Source organism: Oryx dammah, unplaced genomic scaffold (assembly GCF_014754425.2).
Source record: "Oryx dammah isolate SB20612 unplaced genomic scaffold, SCBI_Odam_1.1 HiC_scaffold_24, whole genome shotgun sequence".
Lineage (NCBI taxonomy): Eukaryota > Metazoa > Chordata > Mammalia > Artiodactyla > Bovidae > Oryx > Oryx dammah.
Genome location: NW_024070208.1, coordinates 34,493,454 through 34,514,026, shown reverse-complemented (window position 1 = coordinate 34,514,026; position 20,573 = coordinate 34,493,454). Strand labels below are relative to the sequence as shown.

Here is a 20,573-nt window from a genome sequence, read left to right as displayed (position 1 = left end):
GAAGGGGATATAGTGCTGAAAAGGCAAATCGACAGAAATCTGAGCAGTGACAGGCGCACACAGCCACCTCATCTGATCCTTATTCTCAGAGAAGGATGACTTCCAGGAGGGCAGGAGCCTGGGGCCCCTGTCCCCGGCTTCTCGTCCCCAGACCCCGGTTCTCCAGTCCTCCACCTCCGCCCCTGATTCCCGCCCCCAAGCTCCGTCGTCCCAGGGCCCCGTCCCGGCCCCCCACCCATCCCCGATCCTCGTTCCCAGGCACCCCATCCCTGGCTCCCCCATCCCAGGCCCCCTCATCCCCTGTTGCCCCCCATCTCCGACCCCCGTCCCCAAGGCCCCTGTCCGGTCCCCGGCCCCACCCCAGGGCCCGTCCCCGCCCTACCTGCCGGCCGCCGAGCCACAGCCTCTGCTCCGACGCGGGGAAGCCGGTCTCGGCCGCGAGGCGCCGCTTCACGTCGCGCACCGTCCAGGACGCGGGCACCGCTACGGTCCTGCAGCCCGCGCAGCCGGGCAGCACGGTCACCCGGAGCCACCTGCGCGAAGGAAAGGCCTCAGCGGGAGCCACGAGGGGCCGCGGCCCCCGCCGACGCGCGCTCACCTGTCGCCCATGGCGCGTCCTCACGGCCGTGGCCACCGCGCCCCTGCCATGCTCCCTGCCGCCCGCGCCGCCCGCGCCGCCCGGCCGGGCCCTGCCCGCCGACCGGAGCCGCGGGAGGAAGCCGCGGCCGGGGAGGGGCCCCGAAGGCGCCGCCCGCGGGTACGCGCCCGCCAGGACCGTTAGCTGAGGAGACGCCCGGCCTGCACGTCAGGACTCGGAGGGCTGGTCCCACCCCGCCCCTCCCCTCCCCAAGCCCCGCCTGGCCCTCCAGGTCCCGCCCCTTCCTCACCTTTTCTTGGGAAACCCCTGGGCCCTCCAGGCCTCACCCGCCCGTCAGGACTCACCCCGCCGCTGGCCCCTCCCCTCCCGGATTTGTAGGTGAGTTGCTGCTGGCCCCGCCCTCCCCAAGCCCCGCCCCGATGCCCCGCCCCCGCCCCGCCCTCCCCGCGTCTCACGCGCGGACAACCCCCACACGGATTAGGGAAGACTTGTGTTTTCCGTGACCGAGTTCCAAAGAGCCGGTGCGTGCAGAACTTGCCCTTTCCAGGGCCTCCGTCTCCTTCAACCCTAGGAACTTGTGAGTGTCTGGAGGCATCTCCGGATGAGATCTGCGGGGGCCTCTCGGGCACCACCGGGGAAAGAGGCGGCCTCAGAACCGTGCCTCCGCGCTTTCGTTTCCTGTTTGCTTTTAAGGCACAAAAGGACGATCTATCGATTCAGTTTCCTGCTGGACTGCCAGCCAGAAAGCGATAGATGAGAAGGCACGCGGACTTAACTCGGCAGTATTGTCTTCTGTTGTTGTGGCCTGTTACCCATCGCACCTGCAAGCTCCTTGAAATCAGAAGCACACTCTCAGAGTCGATGGACTCGCCCCAGAGTGACCAACGTGGTCTTGCCATTTGGAAGTGTATGTGGCTTGATGACCCTTCAGAACATGTCCTTTCTTCGAGCTAACTTCTCCTAGGTGTGGATGAGACACGTTGCAAAAAAAAAAAAGGCAACATCTACTAAGGCAGCTCAAAGACTCTGTCGTGAACAGGTAAACTTGTGTGCTTCTTGTTTAAATACCCTTGGTAGAATTAAATTTTTGTGTTGACCCCAAAGATGGCATTAATTACTGGTTTTCAATTATACTTCTCACACACACACACAAGAAATATTATTCAGAACTCATTATCAGTAATAAAGATACAAAACACCCCTACAGCTGTTCCATCCCTTCCTTCCAATCATTTTTAAAAGTGAAGTTCCTGTAAATCATTCAGGTCTTTCTCTGCTTGGAAAGTAAGTTTGTTCAATCAATCAGAGGGAGACAGGCTAATGCAATATAAAGATCAGGTCAGAAAACTCTAACGGACAAATATTCACTTCTTCAATCAGACAAGATGATACAAGCAAGTGTATCAGACAGAGTGAGACTAGTATTATATGCTATAGCTTATATGCAGAATCCTGATACAAATGAACTTATTTACAAAACAGAAATAGGTCTTAGAGAAGTAACTTATGATTACCAGAGGAGAATGGTAAAGGGGAAGGATAGACTGGAGTTTGGGGTGGATATGTACACACTGCTATATTTAAAATAGATAACCAAAAAGGACCTACTGTATAGCATGGGGAACTCTGTGCAATACTCTGCAATAATCTAAATGAGAATTTTTTAAAGAATAGATACATATATATATAACTGATTCACTTTTCTGTACACCTGAACCTAACCCAACATTGTTAATAGACTATTTGTGCTTAGTTGCTGAGTCGTGTCCAACTCTTTGCAACCCCATGGACTGTACCCCACCAGGCTCCTCTGTCCATGGGATTTTCCAGGCAAGAATACTGGAGTGGGTTGCCATTTCCTTCTCCAAGGCATCTTCCCAACCCAGGAATCAAACTGGGGTCTCCTGCATTGCAGGCAGATTCTTTACCAGCTGAGCTACCAGGGAATACTGCAATATAAAATAAAATAAATTTCTTTAAAAGAGTATCAACAAGTAGAATGTGAGCTCTCACTCCTCTGCTAAAGTGTCACAGCATGCACGACCCCAGGACAAATCCTTCACACCTCAATCCTTTGATAACCCCATGGTCCCTGATTTTCTTAAGCGTCTCCTAAGGAGCCAGGCAAATGGGATGTGGTGACAGAAGAATATAGATGCACAGTGAAGACTTGAGAGACAGAGAAATGACCTGAAGGGAGAGGGTTTCATAACAATCAAAGCAGATTTGGCTGGGGAAGGACGCTGATCACAAAAGCTCTGAATATCTGGGGTTCATAGTATGCTTGAAATACACGTTAAAGGATTAGTCAGCATGCGGAATGCACATCTGGAACTCAGCAAGGTGCCAAAGCTAAGGATATAGAGTAGGGAATCATTCATTGAATCAGTGAGTATTTATTCAACCTCTCCTGTGTACTAGATCAAAGTGTTAGTCACTCAGTCATGTCCGACTCTTTGCGACCCCCTGGACTGTAGCCCTCCAGGCTCCTCTGTCCATGGGATTCACCAGGCAAGAATACTGGAATGGGTTGCCATTTCCTACTCCAGGCCATTTTCCTCACCCAGGGATCAAACCCATATCTCTTGCTTCTCCTGCACTGGCAGGAGGGTTCTTTACCACTAGGGCCACCTGGGAAGCCCAGGTGTCTATTTAGAAACAGACATTTCTAAATGGCAGGAATACAGCAATGCACGAAACAGAGTCCCTATCTCATGCCGATGTTTTGAGGAAGGAAAACAACAATAAACAAGTGTACAAATGATATAAATTCACATCACGAGGTCAGCCTGTTCTTTTAAAGTGAGGGGAGGGCATCGGGGCAGGACAGGACAGGAGAGGCACTAGGGTGGTTGGAGATCTCCTGCCTAAGAAGGCCCAGTAAGCAGATGCCTGGGTAAAGCACAGGGAGATGACCTTATGCAGAAAGAACCTCCAAAGGGGACAGAGAACTGGGGCAGCTCGCACTCCCTCCCCTCTCACCTGCATTCAGTGTAGTCTAATTCTTTTCCCTCCCCCAGTTCTCTCTCTGATCCATGTCCCACCCAACACAAACACAGGTTTGGAATTACTGTGTCCTTTTACTGATGGCTTCACGGGGCCTGGAAGAGGTCGTCACACCCAATAAGTGCTCAGTAAATACAGAGAAAGAAGGACCGAGGGAGGGAGAAGAGAAGGAATGAGTAAATATCTGGAACATACAAAGAAGTGGAAACTCAAACATTATTCATGATTCGAATGCCCACCCAAATGCTAATGATTTTATACACTGCCATAAATGTAAGGTTTTTTAATATGATAGTAATTACACCATGGACAAATAGTATTTTTCAGTACTCTTATCATGGTGTAAACCTCATCTCTAATAATTTCCTGACTTTCCATTGCAAAGAACTATCTTAGGGTACTTAACCCAATGAATACTTACATGGGTATTTTAATTTTTCAAAAGTGTACAAACTTCAATGAATATCTGTTCATGAAACATCACCATTATGTATGATAAGAAGGAAATTTGGAAAATATATTCTAGGAAATGTTAGAGAAGGGTGAAGTTCGCTCAGTCATGTCCAACTCTTTGTGACCCCATAGACTGTACAGTCCATGGAATTCTCCAGGCCAGAATACTGGAGTGGGTAGCCTTTCCCTTCTCCAGGGCATCTTCTGGACCCAGGAATCGTACTGGGGTCTCCCACATTATGGGGCGGATTCTTTACCAGCTGAGACACCAGAGAAGACTTAGGAAATGTTAAGCTGAGCCTTAATGCTTTTATCAAATGCAGAACAACAAGAAACCAGAGCTTTCAGTCCCTCCTTTCAGGGTACGTCCAAGTCAGTAAGGAAGGGGGATCATGGGACCACCCTCTGAGCCTGTTTCAGTCGTGGAGATAGGCAGATAAAGCTGTTTGATCACATGTGCTGGACTCTTCAGGACACAGAAAACAAGATTCCTTCTCATGACACCTGTTTTAACTTGCCCTGGTGCTTCCTTTCTCTTTCCCTGGATGATGCGCCTGGCACAACACGGGCCCCAGCTTCCCCATCACTCTTAGGTGATGACAATCTCCAAGTCCCTGCCAAACGATTCATTTCAGTAACTAAAAATCCTTCCCAGGGTCATCATCAAAAAACACCAGTCCAGGGCTTCCCTGGTGGCTCAGTGATCAAAAATCCACCTGCCAATGTAGGGGATCTGGGCTTGATCCCTGGTCCAGGAAGATCCCACATGCTGCGGAGCAGCTAAGCCGTGCACCACAACTACTGAGCGTGCGAGCCACAGCTATTGAGCCCAAGTGCTACAAATACTGAAGCCTGCATGCCAAGAGCCTGTGTTCTGCAACAACAGAAGCTACCACGATGAGAAGCCCTCACACAGCAACGAAGACCAGCTCCCTGCTCACTGCAAGCAAGGAAGAGTGCAGCCATTTTTGTTGTTTAGCCACTGAGTCGTGTCCTACTCTTTATAACCCCATAGACTGTAGCCCGCCAGGCTCCTCTGTCTTTGGGGTTCTCCTGGCAAAAATACTGGAGTGGGTTGGCATTTCCTTCTCCAGGGGATCCTCCCAACCCAGTGATCAAATCTGCATCTCCTACACTGGCAGATTCTTTACCAATGAGCTACTAGGAAAGCCCATAAATACACACACACACACACACACACACACACACGAAACACCAGTCCAATCCAGTGTAAAAATTCCTAAATTTTTATTGTGGTCCATTCTCAGCCTCACACTGCAGTTTGGAAGCATAGCTCCAGGCTGAGGTTAACTTCCCCTGAAACAATTGCTTCATGATTTTACGAAGTGGAATGTTCCCGATTGCGCCGTCTTTGAGTCAAGGGAAACAATTAATCGGTTCCTTCTGCAGAATGTTGGCCAGTTATAAAAAGACAAAAGTGTAACAAATCATTATTCCCTTGTTTCATGAGTCAGCACAAGACTATTTAACTTGGAAACAGAAAGATGACGATATTGTGGGCACACAGTTCAGTGAAGTCCTAAAGGATGAGTAAAACCATAAGCCAAGCAGAGAAAGGAAGACGGTGTCTAAGGGAGAGGAAACAGGACTACAAATCATGGAATAAAAATAGCAATAAAGCTGAGGAGCTTCTACAGTTGCCTTTGAAAGGGTCAGAGGGTAAAAGTCACGCAGAGCATAAAAAAAATAGAACCATGTGGTCATGAAGCCTCTACACCATGAACATATGGAGTGACCAGAAGGACATAGGGAGTACCCTTTAGGCTTTAATCAAGTTAGGTGATCATAGCTACATTCTACAAAGACTCCTCAGGCACCAGAGGTTAGGATGACTGAAGAAGACAAGACAAGAACAAAACCAAGAAAAACTGGTCTCTGTGAGATTCAGTAAAATGCTTCAAGAAGGGAATCAAGAGTGCCAAGTTGCTGAAGTACCTCCACTTGACAACAAGGAAGCCACTCTTGACTTAGTTCTTTGCTCCAAAACCTACAGGGATCTGTAGGATCAACGGTCAGACTATCCAGTGTGGCATATAAGGCTCATCACAGTTTGCTGCTGCTGCTGCTGCTAAGTCGCTTCAGTCGTGTTCGACGCTGTGTGACCCCACAGACCGCAGCCCACCAGGCTCCCCCATCCCTGGGATTCTCCAGGCAAGAACACTGGAGTGGGTTGCCATTTCCTTCTCCAATGCATGAAAGTGAAAAGTGAAGTCGCTCAGTCGTGTCCGACTCTTAGCGACCCCATGGACCGCAGCCTACCAGGCTTCTCCATCCGTGGGATTTTCCAGGCAAGAGTACTGGAGTGGGGTGCCATTGCCTTCTCCCATCACAGTTTAGCCCCCATCAATCTTCTCAAATTCTTCTGTGGCCACCCTGCCAACCCTGATACAGTCTGTGTCCAAGATCAGCTGATACTTAATATCAGCATTCATGGAATACTCACTACATGCCACGCACCAACTAAAAACCTTCTGTGATTCAGCTCATTCAGTCTTCCCAGCCACCCTGTGAAGCACATGAAGACCTCAATTTCAGGTTAGGAAAATGAAAGTAAACATCTTTCAGCTATGAACGGAAGAGCCTGATTTTGAACACAGGAAATGCAGCTGCAAAGCCCCAGCACTGTTCAGTGTTAACCTAGTCAGTCAGTTCAGTCACTCAGTCATGTCCGACTCTTTGTGACCCCATGGACTGCAGCACACCAGGCCTCCCTGTCCATCACCAACTCCCAGAGCTTGCTCAAACTCATGTCCATTGAATCAGTGATGGCATCCAGCCATCCCATCCTCTGTCATCCCCATTTCCTCCCGCCTTCAATCTTTCCCAACGTCAGAGTTTTTTCCCAACGAGTCACCTCTTCACATCAGGTGGCCAAAGTATTGGAGCTTCAGCTTCAGCATCAGTCCTTCCAATGAACATTCAGGACTGATTTCCTTTAGGACTGACTGGTTGGATTTCTTTGTAGTTCAAGGGACTCTCAAGAGTCTTCTCCAACACCACAGTTCAAAAGCATCAATTCTTTGGTGCTCAGCTTTCTATATAGTCCAAGTCTCTCTGTTAACCTAGTGTTTACAAAATGTGGTCACTTCACACTGCCTGACCTTCCCCATGGGCTCCACCTGCATTGTCCCACCTGCCTGCATCCTCCAGTTAACCCTCTCTTTCTGATAATCCCTAAGTTGTAGTCCTAGAATCACTACTTCCTGAACCTTTCCTGCACTCTTCAGTCTGATTCATCCTGTATAACCTGTATGTTGTACATTCACATTGGTACTTTAGTGCCAATCACATTTCTGTTAATCATATTTCATTTCTATTCATTGAAGTGCATGTCTCTTTGTACCTTAAGGGCCTAGAATTAATAAATGTTACTCAGATATTTAGAGTTAAATGAATGGCTGCATATAAATGGATAGTCACTCTACCCCTAACATCAGTCAGCAAGGTTTTATTTTGGGTTTTTGTTTTGTCCAAGATGCTTTTGGTTGCAAATAACTGATTACCTGACTAGCAGTAGCTAAACCGGTAAGGGTTTGTTTTTCTCATAGCACAGAGGAAGGCTGCTCTTCTGCAAGATCAGCACCCCAAAAAACAAAAAAAAAAAGAAAAAAAAAAAGATCAGCACCCCAGTGACGTGGAGACCCCCCTACTCCTTCCCATAAAATGGCTAATACAGCTCAACATTTCCACATTTGATGAAGGAAGAAGGGAAAAGGGAAGACTCCCACCCTCTCTGTTTTATGAGAAAAGTAGAATTTCCCGAGCACACTTCTGTTTCTCTCTCATTGGCCAAAATTCTTATCACATGGACACCTTGTAGCTGTGAGGAAGCCGCAAGAAAAGTGAACACTGTTGTCCCTGGGTATGGGGGGCAGGATGGAGGTGGATTGGTTCCAGGACCCCCCTGGTTTCCAAAATCCTTGGATGCTCAAGTTCCTTGTATAAAAGGACATAATATCTACACATAACCTACACACATCTTCTGTGTACTTTAAATCATCTATAGGTTTACCATCTGAGCCACGAGGAAAGTCCCTAATACTTTAAGCTGAACCAACAATCACTCATAAATTCTATATAGGTTATGTATAATACCTACTACAATGTAAATGTAATGTAAATTGCCAGCCCATGGAAAATTTAAATTTTGCTTTTTGGAACTTTCTGAAATTTTTTTCTAGTATTTTCAACCTACAGTTGGCTGAACCCTCAGATGTAGAACCTGTGAATACGGAGGGTCCATGGGTTTATCTATCCTTCCAAACCTCTGTGGCAGGTTCCAGCAAGAAAGATGAAATTTATGAGTGACTGTTGGTTCAGCCTACAGCTTTGCTCTAATCTACACAGCAAAGTTATGTTTGAATTATCTGTAGAAGTATTAGGGACTTCCCTCATGGCTCAGATGGTAAAGAATCAGCCCACAGTGTGGGAGACCCAGGTCCTATCCCTCGGTTGGGAAGATCCCCTGGAGAATGGCATGCAACCCATACCAGTATTCTTGCCTGGAGAATTCCATGAACAGAGGAGCCTGGTGGGCTACAGGGTATGGGATCGCAAATAGTCAGACTAACACATACTTTAGCAGTGTTAGAAAACAGCATAACTGGTAAGATTGTAAAAGCCTGAGTACTAACACATCAAGGCACATTTTCTGAAGGATTAGGGGTAACGTTTTGTGCCCATCAGCTTTCTCTGCCTTGAGATGGGAATCGGAGCAGATTCTATGGTTTTTCTGCTCACTCTAACATAACCACAGTTCTGAGGTCTCTTTAAGTTATACAACATGATTTCATTTCTATAATTGGAACAAATCCAGCCAAAACCATTATATAAAATTTCAACCTTCAATCCTCATGCAAAGGTCAGCTCTCTCCTCGCTGAAGCCATCAGCACCCCGCACTAGGGCAGGTGGTCAAAGGCTGCCAGCCTTTGAGGGGAGCAGGTGGGGCTCTGCTCTCTCCCTGTCCCCCAAATAGTCAGCTGTGATTGACCCCATATAGGCCAAAGCCCTGAGGCAAGAGAAGAAGAGGGTGGGCTGTTCCTCCTTGACTGGGTGGTCCTGAGCCCCATGGCTCTGGCAGGGGAGTGAGTTCACCCTCTCTCTTCTTAACCCCCTATTCCTGAGCATCTCTATTTGATAAGGCTCTCCCATTTCTGCTTTCCATCAGATCGCCTGACCTTGAGGGAGAGTCCACCGTCTTGGGTGAGGTTTGCTGGTGGCACAGGCTTTCTCTCCAGGCTTTCCCAGGGTGCCCAGCACCTGCCCTCTGCCCTGTGCAGCCTCCACTGCTGGTGAACATCCTAAAAACCCTTTAAAATGGTGAGTTTCATGATATGTGAATTACATCTAACATAATAACAACACTGTAGTTGATGTGAAGCAAAAGCCTTCCCTGCACACTGTGTGTAGAACCCCTCTAGGCTCAAACACCCGTGAATGTGGCTCCCGTGATTTTCCTGGTGGGTCCAGTGGTTTATCTATTTAACCGTCTTCTTAAGATGCTCTGGGCCTTTTCCAGAGTGGTCGGAACTGACATCTTTGCCCTCAAACACATACGTGAACAAGATGAAATACAGGCTCCTTAGGAGAACATGCGAGTTCTACTTTGCACACTCATCCACGCCCCCCTACCTCACCAATGTGCTCTCCCCGCCTCCCACCTCCCTTTCTGGGCTCTGCTCCAGCTCCATCAGATCAGCCCCCCTGCTCTCTCACATGGCCTTTGCCTGTGTCCTTTCTCCTCCAACGCCCACTCCTCCTTCAGATTCGGGAAGCCTGATGCCTCACAGGGGGCCACAGCTGCGAGCGAGCCTCGTGCCCACCTGCCGGCTGACTTACGTCGTGTGTGTGTCTGCTCCCTAAGCTCGTGGACCCCACGCTCCGCCATCGAGGCCTCACACAGAGTGATCCTTACACAGAGGACATGGTTTTCATCCAGAGAGGCCGGTGTCCCAGGCATGGCTTATCCAGCAACCACGTTCAATAACCAATCAGCCAGACAAATGACAAAACTTCCCTTCTCTTCGTGCCAGTGTAGACACAGTAGCTTGACTTCTATTTTTAGTTCCATTCAACATGCTTTGAGAAATGATGTCATGTTTCTGAATTAACGTTCCTGCCTTTGCTCCTTCCAAAGAGGGCATTATGCAGCCCCTAGAATAAAAGCATCAGGTAAAGCATGAGACTGTACACGCTTTACCTCATGCTTTTCAATCTGTTGTTAATGTGAGAGGTAGTTGTTGAGTTGCCAGAAATCCCAGATTGTTCATATATAACTGGGCCAAAGCCCCATTACCCAGGAAGAGCCTTAAGTGTAGTCGTGCTTCTGAACGGCAATGGGGTAATCAGAAAGAACTTCGCATTAGAAAGGGAAAAAGTGACTCAGGCCCTCAGATTTTGTCAAGGTGACACATTTTGAGCTGTCTTAGCCATTTCAGGAATAATAAAACCACCCAGGGCCTCTGAATTCCTCTTCTACTTATGTAATCTTTGAAGAAACATCCTCTCTTGGAACATTTTATAGAAAATACAGGGACAGGGCGAGCTAACTATGGCAGTAGGTACATTAAAATGAATGTACCCCATGCTAATAATTAGAGTGAACTGAACTGAATGGAGTCTCGCCCTAGACACAACAGTAAGGAAACTTTTGACATAAACCTATAACTGCTGCTAAGTCTATAAAACGCTCCGTCATAAAAATTGATAGCACTGGACATAAAAAAGGAAATGATACGAGCAACGATACCATAATACACTAATACGCTCCTTCCTTTTTTCTGTGTCTTCCGGCTATTTATATTTTTTCTTTTCTTTTAGGAAATTAACAATTTCCCTTCTGTTTTGCCCTTTATTTTACACGTTGCTTTTCTTCACTCTCTACTTGTCTCCACCCTCTACCCCCTTGAAAGTGAAAGTGAAAGTCGTTCAGTCATGTCAGACTCTTTGCAACCCCATGGACTATACAGTCCATGGAATTCTCCAGGCAAGAATACTGGAGTGGGTTGCCATTCCCTTCTCCAGGAAATCTTCCCAACCCAGGGATCGAACCCAGGTCTCCCACATTGCAGGTGGATTCTTTACCAACTGAGCTGTCAGGGAAGCCCTCTGCCCCTTTGTGTGCGGATGAATTCATAGTCAGATTCTTGGCTCTCACACCTTTCCATGGGATGTCACCACTCCAAGCTCACCGCCTCACCTGTAGGACCCTTCCTTGGGGTTATGAGGAGGTGAAACAGGCTATCACTGACCTGGGAGGGTCACGTGTATTCATACAATAAAAATGCACGACAACCCGGATGCCCTAGGCACTGGCACTCTGATTAAGGGGCACAGTCCCCGGAGGGGTATGTCCCCCTCTGCCCGGGGGTGAGTCAGCTCACAGGAAACATCAATCAGGCAGGCACCGTAAGGAGGAGGCCTCACACCCTTCTTGTCGCCTTTATCCTCCCCCATGCCCTCCTCTCTGGCTCTGGAGGTCAGTGCTGGAAAAACCATGACGCAGGCCAGTGTGTCTCAGGTCCCCTTCAACCTTTGATCTGAACTTCACCTCCTCTCCTGACACACTCTGTGCTTGTATCCACTGCGTCCCCAGCTCTGCTGAGCTCAGTAAACATTACCGCTCCTAGGTGCAGGCTCTCTGCCAGGGGCTCAGAAATCAGACAGATAATGATCTTAATAACAGCTCCACTGCCCATTAGGAACTCAACGACCTGTGTGCTCAGTCACTCAGTCTTGTCCAACTCTTTTGCAACCCCATGGACTGTAGCCCGCCAGGATCCTCTGTCCATGGAATTTTCCCGGCAAGAATACTGGAGTAGGTTGCCATTTCCTCCTCCAGGGAATTTTCCTGACCCAGAGATCAAACCTGCATCTACTACATTGGCACTCAGACTCTTTACCACTGAACCTCAAGGGCAGCCAAGACTAGAATGAGGCAGAAATATCATTTCAACATAAAAGGGACAATGCTGAAATAAAGGCAAGCTGCTGAGTGCCACAGCGTGGCTTTCCATTAAAGGCTTTCCTGGACAAGCACCGCAGTCAGGAAAGAGACTGCTCTCCTGGGTGACCCTCTGTCTGGACCAAGGTCTGGTCTTCTCTTCCCTCGTTGTCTCTCCTCCTGAGCGTACCCAGGCTCAGCTCCCATCAGCTGTATCCTTCACACCCCCGCCAGACACACCCCTCCTGCGTACCAGGACCCCCTCCAAAGTGGCCCTGGGACTCCATTCTGGTGCATTCCCCTGTGTTCCTGTGTGTTTAGAGATATCATTTCTTTTTCCTTCCATCTCTTTAACCTTCTTTGGAGGAGACCACACACACAGGGAGCTCCCAGCCAGCCCTCCCCCTCCAGCCCGAAGCACTGCGCTCAGACCCCCGCAGCTCCTTCCCCCAGTGGCTCAGCAGACACTTCCTAGCTCTCAAGGGGGTCTGTTTTAATTTCTACCACAGTGTGGGCCCTGGGATCAGAGGGCGGGGAGGTGCGTCACTTACTGCCTCTGAAATCCTATCACCAAGACCGCTGTTCACTTAAAGCAGTCATTGGGATGTGAGAAATGGAAAATTATGCACAATAATAATAATCCGTGTGGCTAATGAAACACTTCCTAGGCACCAAACGCTTGTCATTTAATCTTCACTAAAATCCTATGCGGCATGTTTATTCCTATTTTACAGATGAAAAGGAGATTCAGAAAAGTTCTAACTGCCCCAGACCACATGCAGGTCCCGCAAACCCATACCCTGTGCATATCTCCATGTGGGGCTGTTATTGGTGCGAACAGAGATGTTTATCCTGGGGAAAACGTGACTCCAGCGTGCATGCTATACTGTTCAAATAGGAGAAAGATTTTCATGTACAAAAATTTCTGCGACTCCAGAGACAGATGTGGGGTTCACTATAAGGAAAAATATCCCTTATATTCACTATAAGGAAAAATAACAGTGCTTGTTTGTATTTACTTATCGCCAACCACATGCTGACTCTTTCACATCCACTGTCATATTTAATTCCCAGAAGAATCTAACATTATCATCCACAATTACAAATCAGGACTCAAGACCCAGAGAGGGCAAGTAATTTGTCTGAAGTTTCCTTGCAAACACCAAGTGTCAAGACCAAACCCAGGTCTCCATTCAATGTTCTCATTCTGTGCTGCACCCCAGAATTGAAGTAAAAGAGAAACATTTGCTTTGAGATTCTAAAAATCTCGCAGAGTTAGCACACCTTAGGGAGTGCATGCGTGCTTGACTGCTAGCTAAGTCGCTTCAGTCGTGTCCGACTCTTTGTGACCCCATGGACTGTAGCCCACCAGGCTCCTCTGTCCATGGGATTCTGCAGCCAAGAATACTGGAGTGGGTTTCCATACCCTCCTCCAGGGGATCTTCCCGGCCCAGGGATCAAACCCACGTCTCTTATGTCACCTGCATTAGGCACATGGGTTCTTTACCACTAGCACCACCTGGGAAGCCCATGCCTTAGGGGTAGGTGCCCTAAATTCTCTCCTGAGAGCTAATCACAATCTTGTATTCTCAAGCACGTGGCAGTTTTACAGTCTGGCCAGATGTAGGCAGCACAAGAGCCCTCAGGCACATGCTGGGAAACACATTTAAATGAATATGATAAATATGTGAGCATCCACTACAGAACAGAGACACAGACAATGCAGCCAAAAGGGTGACACTGTACATTTCACTACTTCCGTTTCATTCATTATAGCCAGTTGAATTACTTGTTGAAAACTACACTCCCCTACATATCTGAGCACCTCTGAGAGTTCTTGAAGAATAGGCCTGCTGCAGTCCATGGAGTCATAAAGAGTTGGACATGACTTAGGAACTAAACAACAACATATTTAGCTGTGAAGAAGTGTCTCAAACAGAATCCCTAGACCATAATTTGATTAAACATCCTCTGGTCAGAAGGATTTGAGAAATGAGTTTATTTATGAAAAACAAATGGGAATCTTTTTTATTTTGTCATATTTTATTTTCAACATTTCTTGCTTATGTTCATTAAAGTTTTTTTTTTAATTTCTTATTTTATTTAATTTCCAAATGTTTGGACTTGGAGTGATAATGTCAATGAATGATCACTTCAAAAGCATTGTGTTTTATGTCTGTGCAGTCAGTGCCACAATAACTTGAAAATATGAATTACAGAAACTGTGCCCACAAAATTATAGATCTGTGAATTTGTGAAAAACAACTTTCTGGGTTTTTCCTTTGCTTTGTATAAAAAGGGATCATGCTACAGCCTTCCTCATATGGAAGGTTTACAAATAGCTTCATGCATTTGCTGTTTGGCGGACAATGATAGTAGTTGGCAGGCAACCACTTGGAGGGGACACAAAGGAAATGCTAGTTAGAAATAGGTCAAGAGAGAATTTTTTAAGGAAAATTGGGAATGAATCCATAAAAAACAAAAATGACTGAATTTTATATGATTACTGTAACTGAATGGACATTTCCTCTGTTAAAATCCTACATTTTGCTCATTTTCCAAACCATTTCAAATTTTCTCATGATAAGGATTTTATTGGATAAATTAGATAGTTATAAAAAGGAAAAGATATCTATTTACTGACCACTTCTGAAAATGAATATTTCTGAAGAACCAAAGACAAAATTTTTAACAGAGAAAGCATAGAATAATAGTCATATGAAGAGCTGTGCTTTTTTTTTCAGAATTCACGCAAATCTAAATCCCCCCCAAAAAACCTATGATTGTTCACTATTTCTATAATCTTTATAAATATAACAGCTAAGTAATTTTGCCTGATTCATGTTGATGTTTGATAGAAACCAACACAATACTATAAAGCAATTATCCTTCAATTAAGAATAAATACTTTAAAAAAATAAAATAAAATAACTCATCAATGAAAAAGCTATTAAGGGCAATTGAGTGTACTTCAGAAAACATATACTTAATGTTATTAGCAATTACAGTTTATATGTGTGTTTGCCTTTTAAGACTCTGGTCACTTTCTTGTTTTCTAAATATTTTCACACTGCCCCGAATCCTTTCCCCTCTGACTAATCCTGTTAATTAATTCCTGTTGCCACTGAGTTGATCTGTTATGAAGTATGACTTAGCCTTGCCCCAGCATAACAACACTCAGTCCTTCAAGTCCAAAGGCTTCATAGACTCACCTTTCCCACCTCATCCCCACCCCTCCTTCCTGGGCATCTTCCCAGAGCCCTGCAGCCATGCTTATATCCTTATACCTTTTTTTGCACATTTTTCTGGACATTCTATTTTAAAGACATTAAAGAGGAAAAAAAAATCACTGACAACTAGACATGACTTAACCAGTCAACTGAGTGGACTTAATCCATGGATAATCCACTCTATGAATTTAAAGAATGGGCTAAACCTAACTAACCCTTTGAGCAGCCCTCACTAAACAGTTGTAAGTAAACTGGGTAACATTCACGGTATTTATACTAAAAATGCATTAGCACAATTTTCTGTTCCAGAACAGGAAACAAGGATTTCGAATCATCTCTTATTGTAACATGACCTAAGAATGCAAAGAATATGATGGCAAGGTACACAACTACTAAAATGCAGACATAAAGTTGACCCTCCCAGTGTTTGCCTTTTTCAGTGACTGTGGGCAGAGAAGCCTCCAGTTCTCTGCAAGGCACGTGTTCTGCTTGCCAGCCCTCTGTCCTCTTCTGGGGCTCAACTGAAGCTTTAAGCTAAGCCTTCCCTAGTTTTAAAAAAAAGGACAATATAAGTGTATGATGGGTCTGTAGTCCTACACAGATCCATCACATTTGCCTCCATCTTCTCCATGCAGGTGAAAGGAACACATTAAATAATGTCTGAAATATCTTCCTTTGGGACTCTGCATTCAGCCACCACTTTCTTGCAACATGAGAAAGGTTTATTTATTTATTTATTTCTCTTTCTGTGGGCAGTAGGGAGCAGGTGACCATTTAATTTTATGTCAAAATGTCAGATTGTTAGGCTGTGCCTTCAGATGCCAGTTGTCACAATCATAGGCAATCCCTTTTATACATTTTTCTGTTTTTAATATTTTCTATGATTCTTCAAGAGATGTTTTTTCTATTCAGTCTTTGAAGGCTTTTTCTACAGCAGCTATTTAACTTGGTCTAGGATGGCAACCCACTCCAGTGTTCTTGCCTGGAGAATCCCAGGGATGGCGGAGCCTGGTGGGCTGCCGTCTTTGAGGTCGCACAGGGTCGGACACGAGTGAAGCGACTTAGCAGCAGCAGGAGGTGCTGCAGGTTTCAGATTGCATTTGGCTTTGGCTCTGGAAAGAATTAGCATTTTGTTTCTATGTTTTTTTTTTTTTTTTTTGCAGCTATTGCTTGCAATCATAACAAACTAGAAATAAGAACCATTTATATTAAAGTATCATAAACAAATCATTTTGCCTACTGCTTAATTAAAAAAAATAATCTTGAGTCAGCTGGACTAAGTTACCATTTCTATATGAGATTCCCTCTCCCTCCACCCCTCCCCCAGGAGATTCAGTAAATGAGATAATTTAAAACTGCGTTTCTTGCTGGGTAATACACTAACATTATTATTATTCTCAAGGAAAAGCTATCAGTTGATTTTTCAGTGGAGTGGACCTTCCTGAGCAGTGTCTGAAGGGCAGTGATTCCGACCCCTGTGAATTTTCAATAACACATGTATTTCTACAGCTGAGACGGTTCCTCGTCTCCCATTGGTGATTCTGTGACTGCACCGAACCTGTCCTGGGTCCGCACACGGGTCCTCCTTCCCCAACAGGAGCCTGCCTGGAGTGGGACAGCCCTCGGGGCTCCCTAGGGACCGCCCTGCAGTTTACGAAGCTCCCATACACACGCATCTGTACCCCCAGGGCTCTGCTGCGAGGACCAGGGAAAATGGGACATCTAGGGTTTGCTTCAACATGAAAAGGCAAAGAAAAAGAGAGACAAGAATAACTGTGGCTGAATTATGACAACTGCTGAAATCTGCCCACTGGGTATAGGATGCTCACTGTAATAAATAGTTTCCTCTGCTTCTCTGGACACCTGAAATTCCTCATGATAAAATTTTTACCACGAGGCATAGGGGTACCAAGGCTGAGCAGAGGATTTCTGCTAATTCCAGGGGAGGGGGATGAGAGCCAGCACCCTCCATATGCACCAGCACCCTGCAGGGGGCCCACTTTCCACCCACTCTGGGCCCCAGACCAGCCTGTGTAGACCATCAGTGGTGTCTCCAGGATGCTCCCTGGGCCCTCTCTTTGCCTCTTGCACTTCCTGTCCGATGGCCGGTGACACTCCATAAGCCCCTCCCCAAAGAGATCCCAGCGCAGGTGGAAACGGAGGGGCTGACAGTGACGGGAAGGGACACCCCGCCACCAACAGGAGGAACAAGACAGACCGGTCTGCAGCTGCTCTGTAGGCTGGGGCGGCAGTGGCGGTGATCGTGGCACCCCCCAGGGCACTGCATTGAGGACAGGTGCTCAGGTTGTGGGTGGGGCTTTGTGCGGGCTTCTGGAGGATGGAAGGATGAGAGCCGCATCAGATATAACATAAGTGTCTTACATTCACAGGCTCTCATCTAACATTTTTATGGGCATTGTTTTCCCTAAGGCTGCATGACTAGAAAATGGGATTCAGACCAAGTATGTCTGGCTCCAAAGTCTACACTCTTTCCATTACACAATTTGTTTTCTCTTAAAACAAATGGGTGTCTGTGTTTGTGGAGCTGGTCTTGTTTTGTTTGGATGCAGAGGTATGTGTCTAAGGAAGAGAAAAGATGTAGAAGGGACAGGATGGGACCCACCGTCCCCTCTCTGGCCACATGAGAGGGGCCAGTTTGGAGCCTGTGAGGATAGAGGGTGAAGGACCAGTGCCATGAAACCCTGGGTGGGAATAAGTCCAGGCAGCACTGCCTCTCTCCCAGGAAACAAAATCAGCACGGGCTTTAGAAGAAGGCATCCCTCTTCCTGACCTCCAGTCCACAGGTGGCTGTCACTTTGGTCCCAGGGGGTCTGTTGGGTTAAAGTCTTACAGAGGCACCACCTACAGAGGTCATGACAAGTGCCCCTGACCCAGAGGCTCAAGTGGAAAGAACATAAGCAAATTCATTCCCGAGACCATAGGAGATGTCACCGCCCCAAGGACACCCAGAAATAGCCGGGGAAGAAGTTAAGCCAACAAGAAGAGCATCAGGGTTAAGGTCTTATCAACAGGTGAAGATCTGGAGTCATGGAGACGTGGGTGTAAATATGAATTGACCTTATTTACACTCACGAACTTGTGAAACCTAGGAGGGGCGGCATAATCGCTAAAGCACTTGCTCTTTCTCTGGACTCCACCTTCCCAGCTCGATCCCTGGCTGACTGCCATCAGGTCCACAGCTCCATCAGAAGTCAGGGCTGGCTGGTTTGCTTGGCCCTCTACTGCCCACTACTGCTCTTCCCCACTGGGCTTAGTCTTCATACACTTGGACTCAGCTAGTCTGCCTCCTCTCCTGCTCTCTGGACCCTGCTCTCTTACCTGAATCTTTGCTCCTCCTATTATGGCATAATAGGAAATAAATATTTGCTCTTTGCCTCTGAGTCTTGGCACAAAACTCCTAAAACTCTCGGAATTCCCTGAGAAAACAGTGTCTTTCGTATGCTGATGAGGTAGCTCAAGGCAGGGCCCCTAGATAGCTTTAGATGGGGAGGGAGGACTCAACCCTGTGATTAGAGGGTTGGAGTTTTCTGACCCTTCTAATCTCCATGGAGGGGGAAGGACTAGAGTGAGTTCAATCAGTCAATGATGTAATCAGTCACGCCAATACGGACACTTTGCTGGGAACTCGGAAACAACCACTAAGCTACAGGAACTTCCAGGCTGGTGATCATATGGAGGTGCTGGGGTGTGGGGGCCCCCGGACAGGGCCTGGGAGCTCTACACGTGCGCTGCCCCCAAATCTTGACCCATGATCTTGACAAGAGCTCTTATCTCTTCCATGAGCTGTTACAATAAACAGTAATTGTAACTGTGCATATGGAGGGTGCTGGGTTCTGGGTCAGTCTAGTGAGTTACTGAACCCAAGGGAAGGGGTTCTGGGAACCCCTGGATTTGTAGTTGGGGTGTCCCAGGGATCCCATTCCCATGGGCACCTGGAGTGGAGGCAATCCCACAGGACTGTGACATGGGGTCTGTGCTAACTCTGGGAAGTTAAGTGTCAGAATCAACTTAACGTGCTGAACTCCCAGGAGGTCCTGGAGAATTAAGGAACCGATCGTTGTAGGAGAGATGACTCAACCCCTATCCTCATCGGGTTGTTGACATTCATTTTAGATGTCCTGGCCGTTCTGACACTGCCAGGTGGCCAGGACACTCTCCCAGCCTCAGTGGAGAGACTGACCCAGGAGCAGAACTGAGAGGTCAGTGGGGGGCCTCCCCCATGCAGCCCTCCTGGCAGAACCACCCTCGTCGCTCACCTGGGTGGTGACCACAAACTGTAGTGGGCCTTCCTGCCTCTGCTCATGTCCTCCACACACCAGCTGGAGGGATCCTTTTACAAAGGAAGTCAGATCATGCCTCTCCCCGCAGTGGGTCCCCATCTCCTTCACGCTTCCTCTTTAACTGTGACTTCAGCTCCCTGCCCTAAGTCCCTCCCTGCCCTAAGTCCCTCCCCGCCAGCCCACCAGTCTCCTCCCTGTTCTTGGAACATTCCAGGCAGCACCCACCTACAAGATCTACACAGTCTGGAACATTCTTCCCCGAAAGAGCTTATGACTAATTCCCTCACCTCCTTCAAGTGTCTGCTCAAATGTCACTACCAAGAGGTTCGTCTTGACTATCCTATTTAAAACTGTAAGTGACACACGTTCCTATGAAACCCCGTAGACTCCCACCTCCTTTGCATGCTCACCGGTCTTTTGTTCCATCATGTGAGGTATGACTTAGTGACTAAACAACAACAAAAATGAGATACCCTGTAATTTAATTATGTATTAGGTTTATTGTGTACTTTCTGTCTTCCCCGTTAAGAGTAGAAAATTCATCAGAGTCAATACCTACATCCATTTCATTCTCTTACATATTCTAAAAGCCTGGCCTAATAAATGCCCCACACACATTAGCTAAAGGAATGACTTTGTGATGAGCAGGGCCCTACAGGGTCTTCGCAAAACAGACCTCCCTCGCTGTCTCAGCAGGTCCTCCACCTGCCTTTGTCTGTCGAAAAACTCTAGACTCATGTTTTCCCTGAGTCCCAAAGAGTAAATTTAACCAAAGAAGTGAGAAAATGCAGGAAGAAAGGAAACAGTCAAGCAAGACAAAATAATAGTTTAGTCGCTGAACAAAGTTGAAGATCTTTAGTTCCACCTCAAGAGCTATAGAGAATATTCTGAGCCTCGTTCTTTGAGCTGTTTTGCAGCTGCTGAATGAAACCCCACCAGGTGGGAGAAGTTAACTGCATGCTGTCCAGAAGCACATAGACTCCAGATGAGGTGAAACCAGGTTGATATGCTGACCCTGATT

At 47.0% G+C, this 20,573-nt stretch overlaps 1 protein-coding gene and 1 long non-coding RNA gene across 3 annotated transcripts in view; one reads left to right on the top strand and one right to left on the bottom strand.

Moving 5' to 3' along the window:
- SACS (sacsin molecular chaperone) overlaps window positions 1–554 on the bottom strand; it is a 41,278-nt gene extending 40,724 nt beyond the window's left edge. For both annotated transcript variants that reach the window (XM_040266786.1, XM_040266787.1), the window contains exon 1: window positions 383–554. The gene's annotated coding sequence lies outside the window, so the exon portion shown is untranslated. The remainder of the gene's footprint in view (window positions 1–382) is intronic.
- A 499-nt stretch (window positions 555–1,053) lies between these two features.
- LOC120882953 overlaps window positions 1,054–20,573 on the top strand; it is a 24,497-nt gene continuing 4,977 nt past the window's right edge. Inside the window, exons 1-2 of the long non-coding RNA XR_005725622.1 lie at window positions 1,054–1,637; window positions 9,247–9,398. This is a non-coding gene — a long non-coding RNA (uncharacterized LOC120882953). The remainder of the gene's footprint in view (window positions 1,638–9,246; window positions 9,399–20,573) is intronic.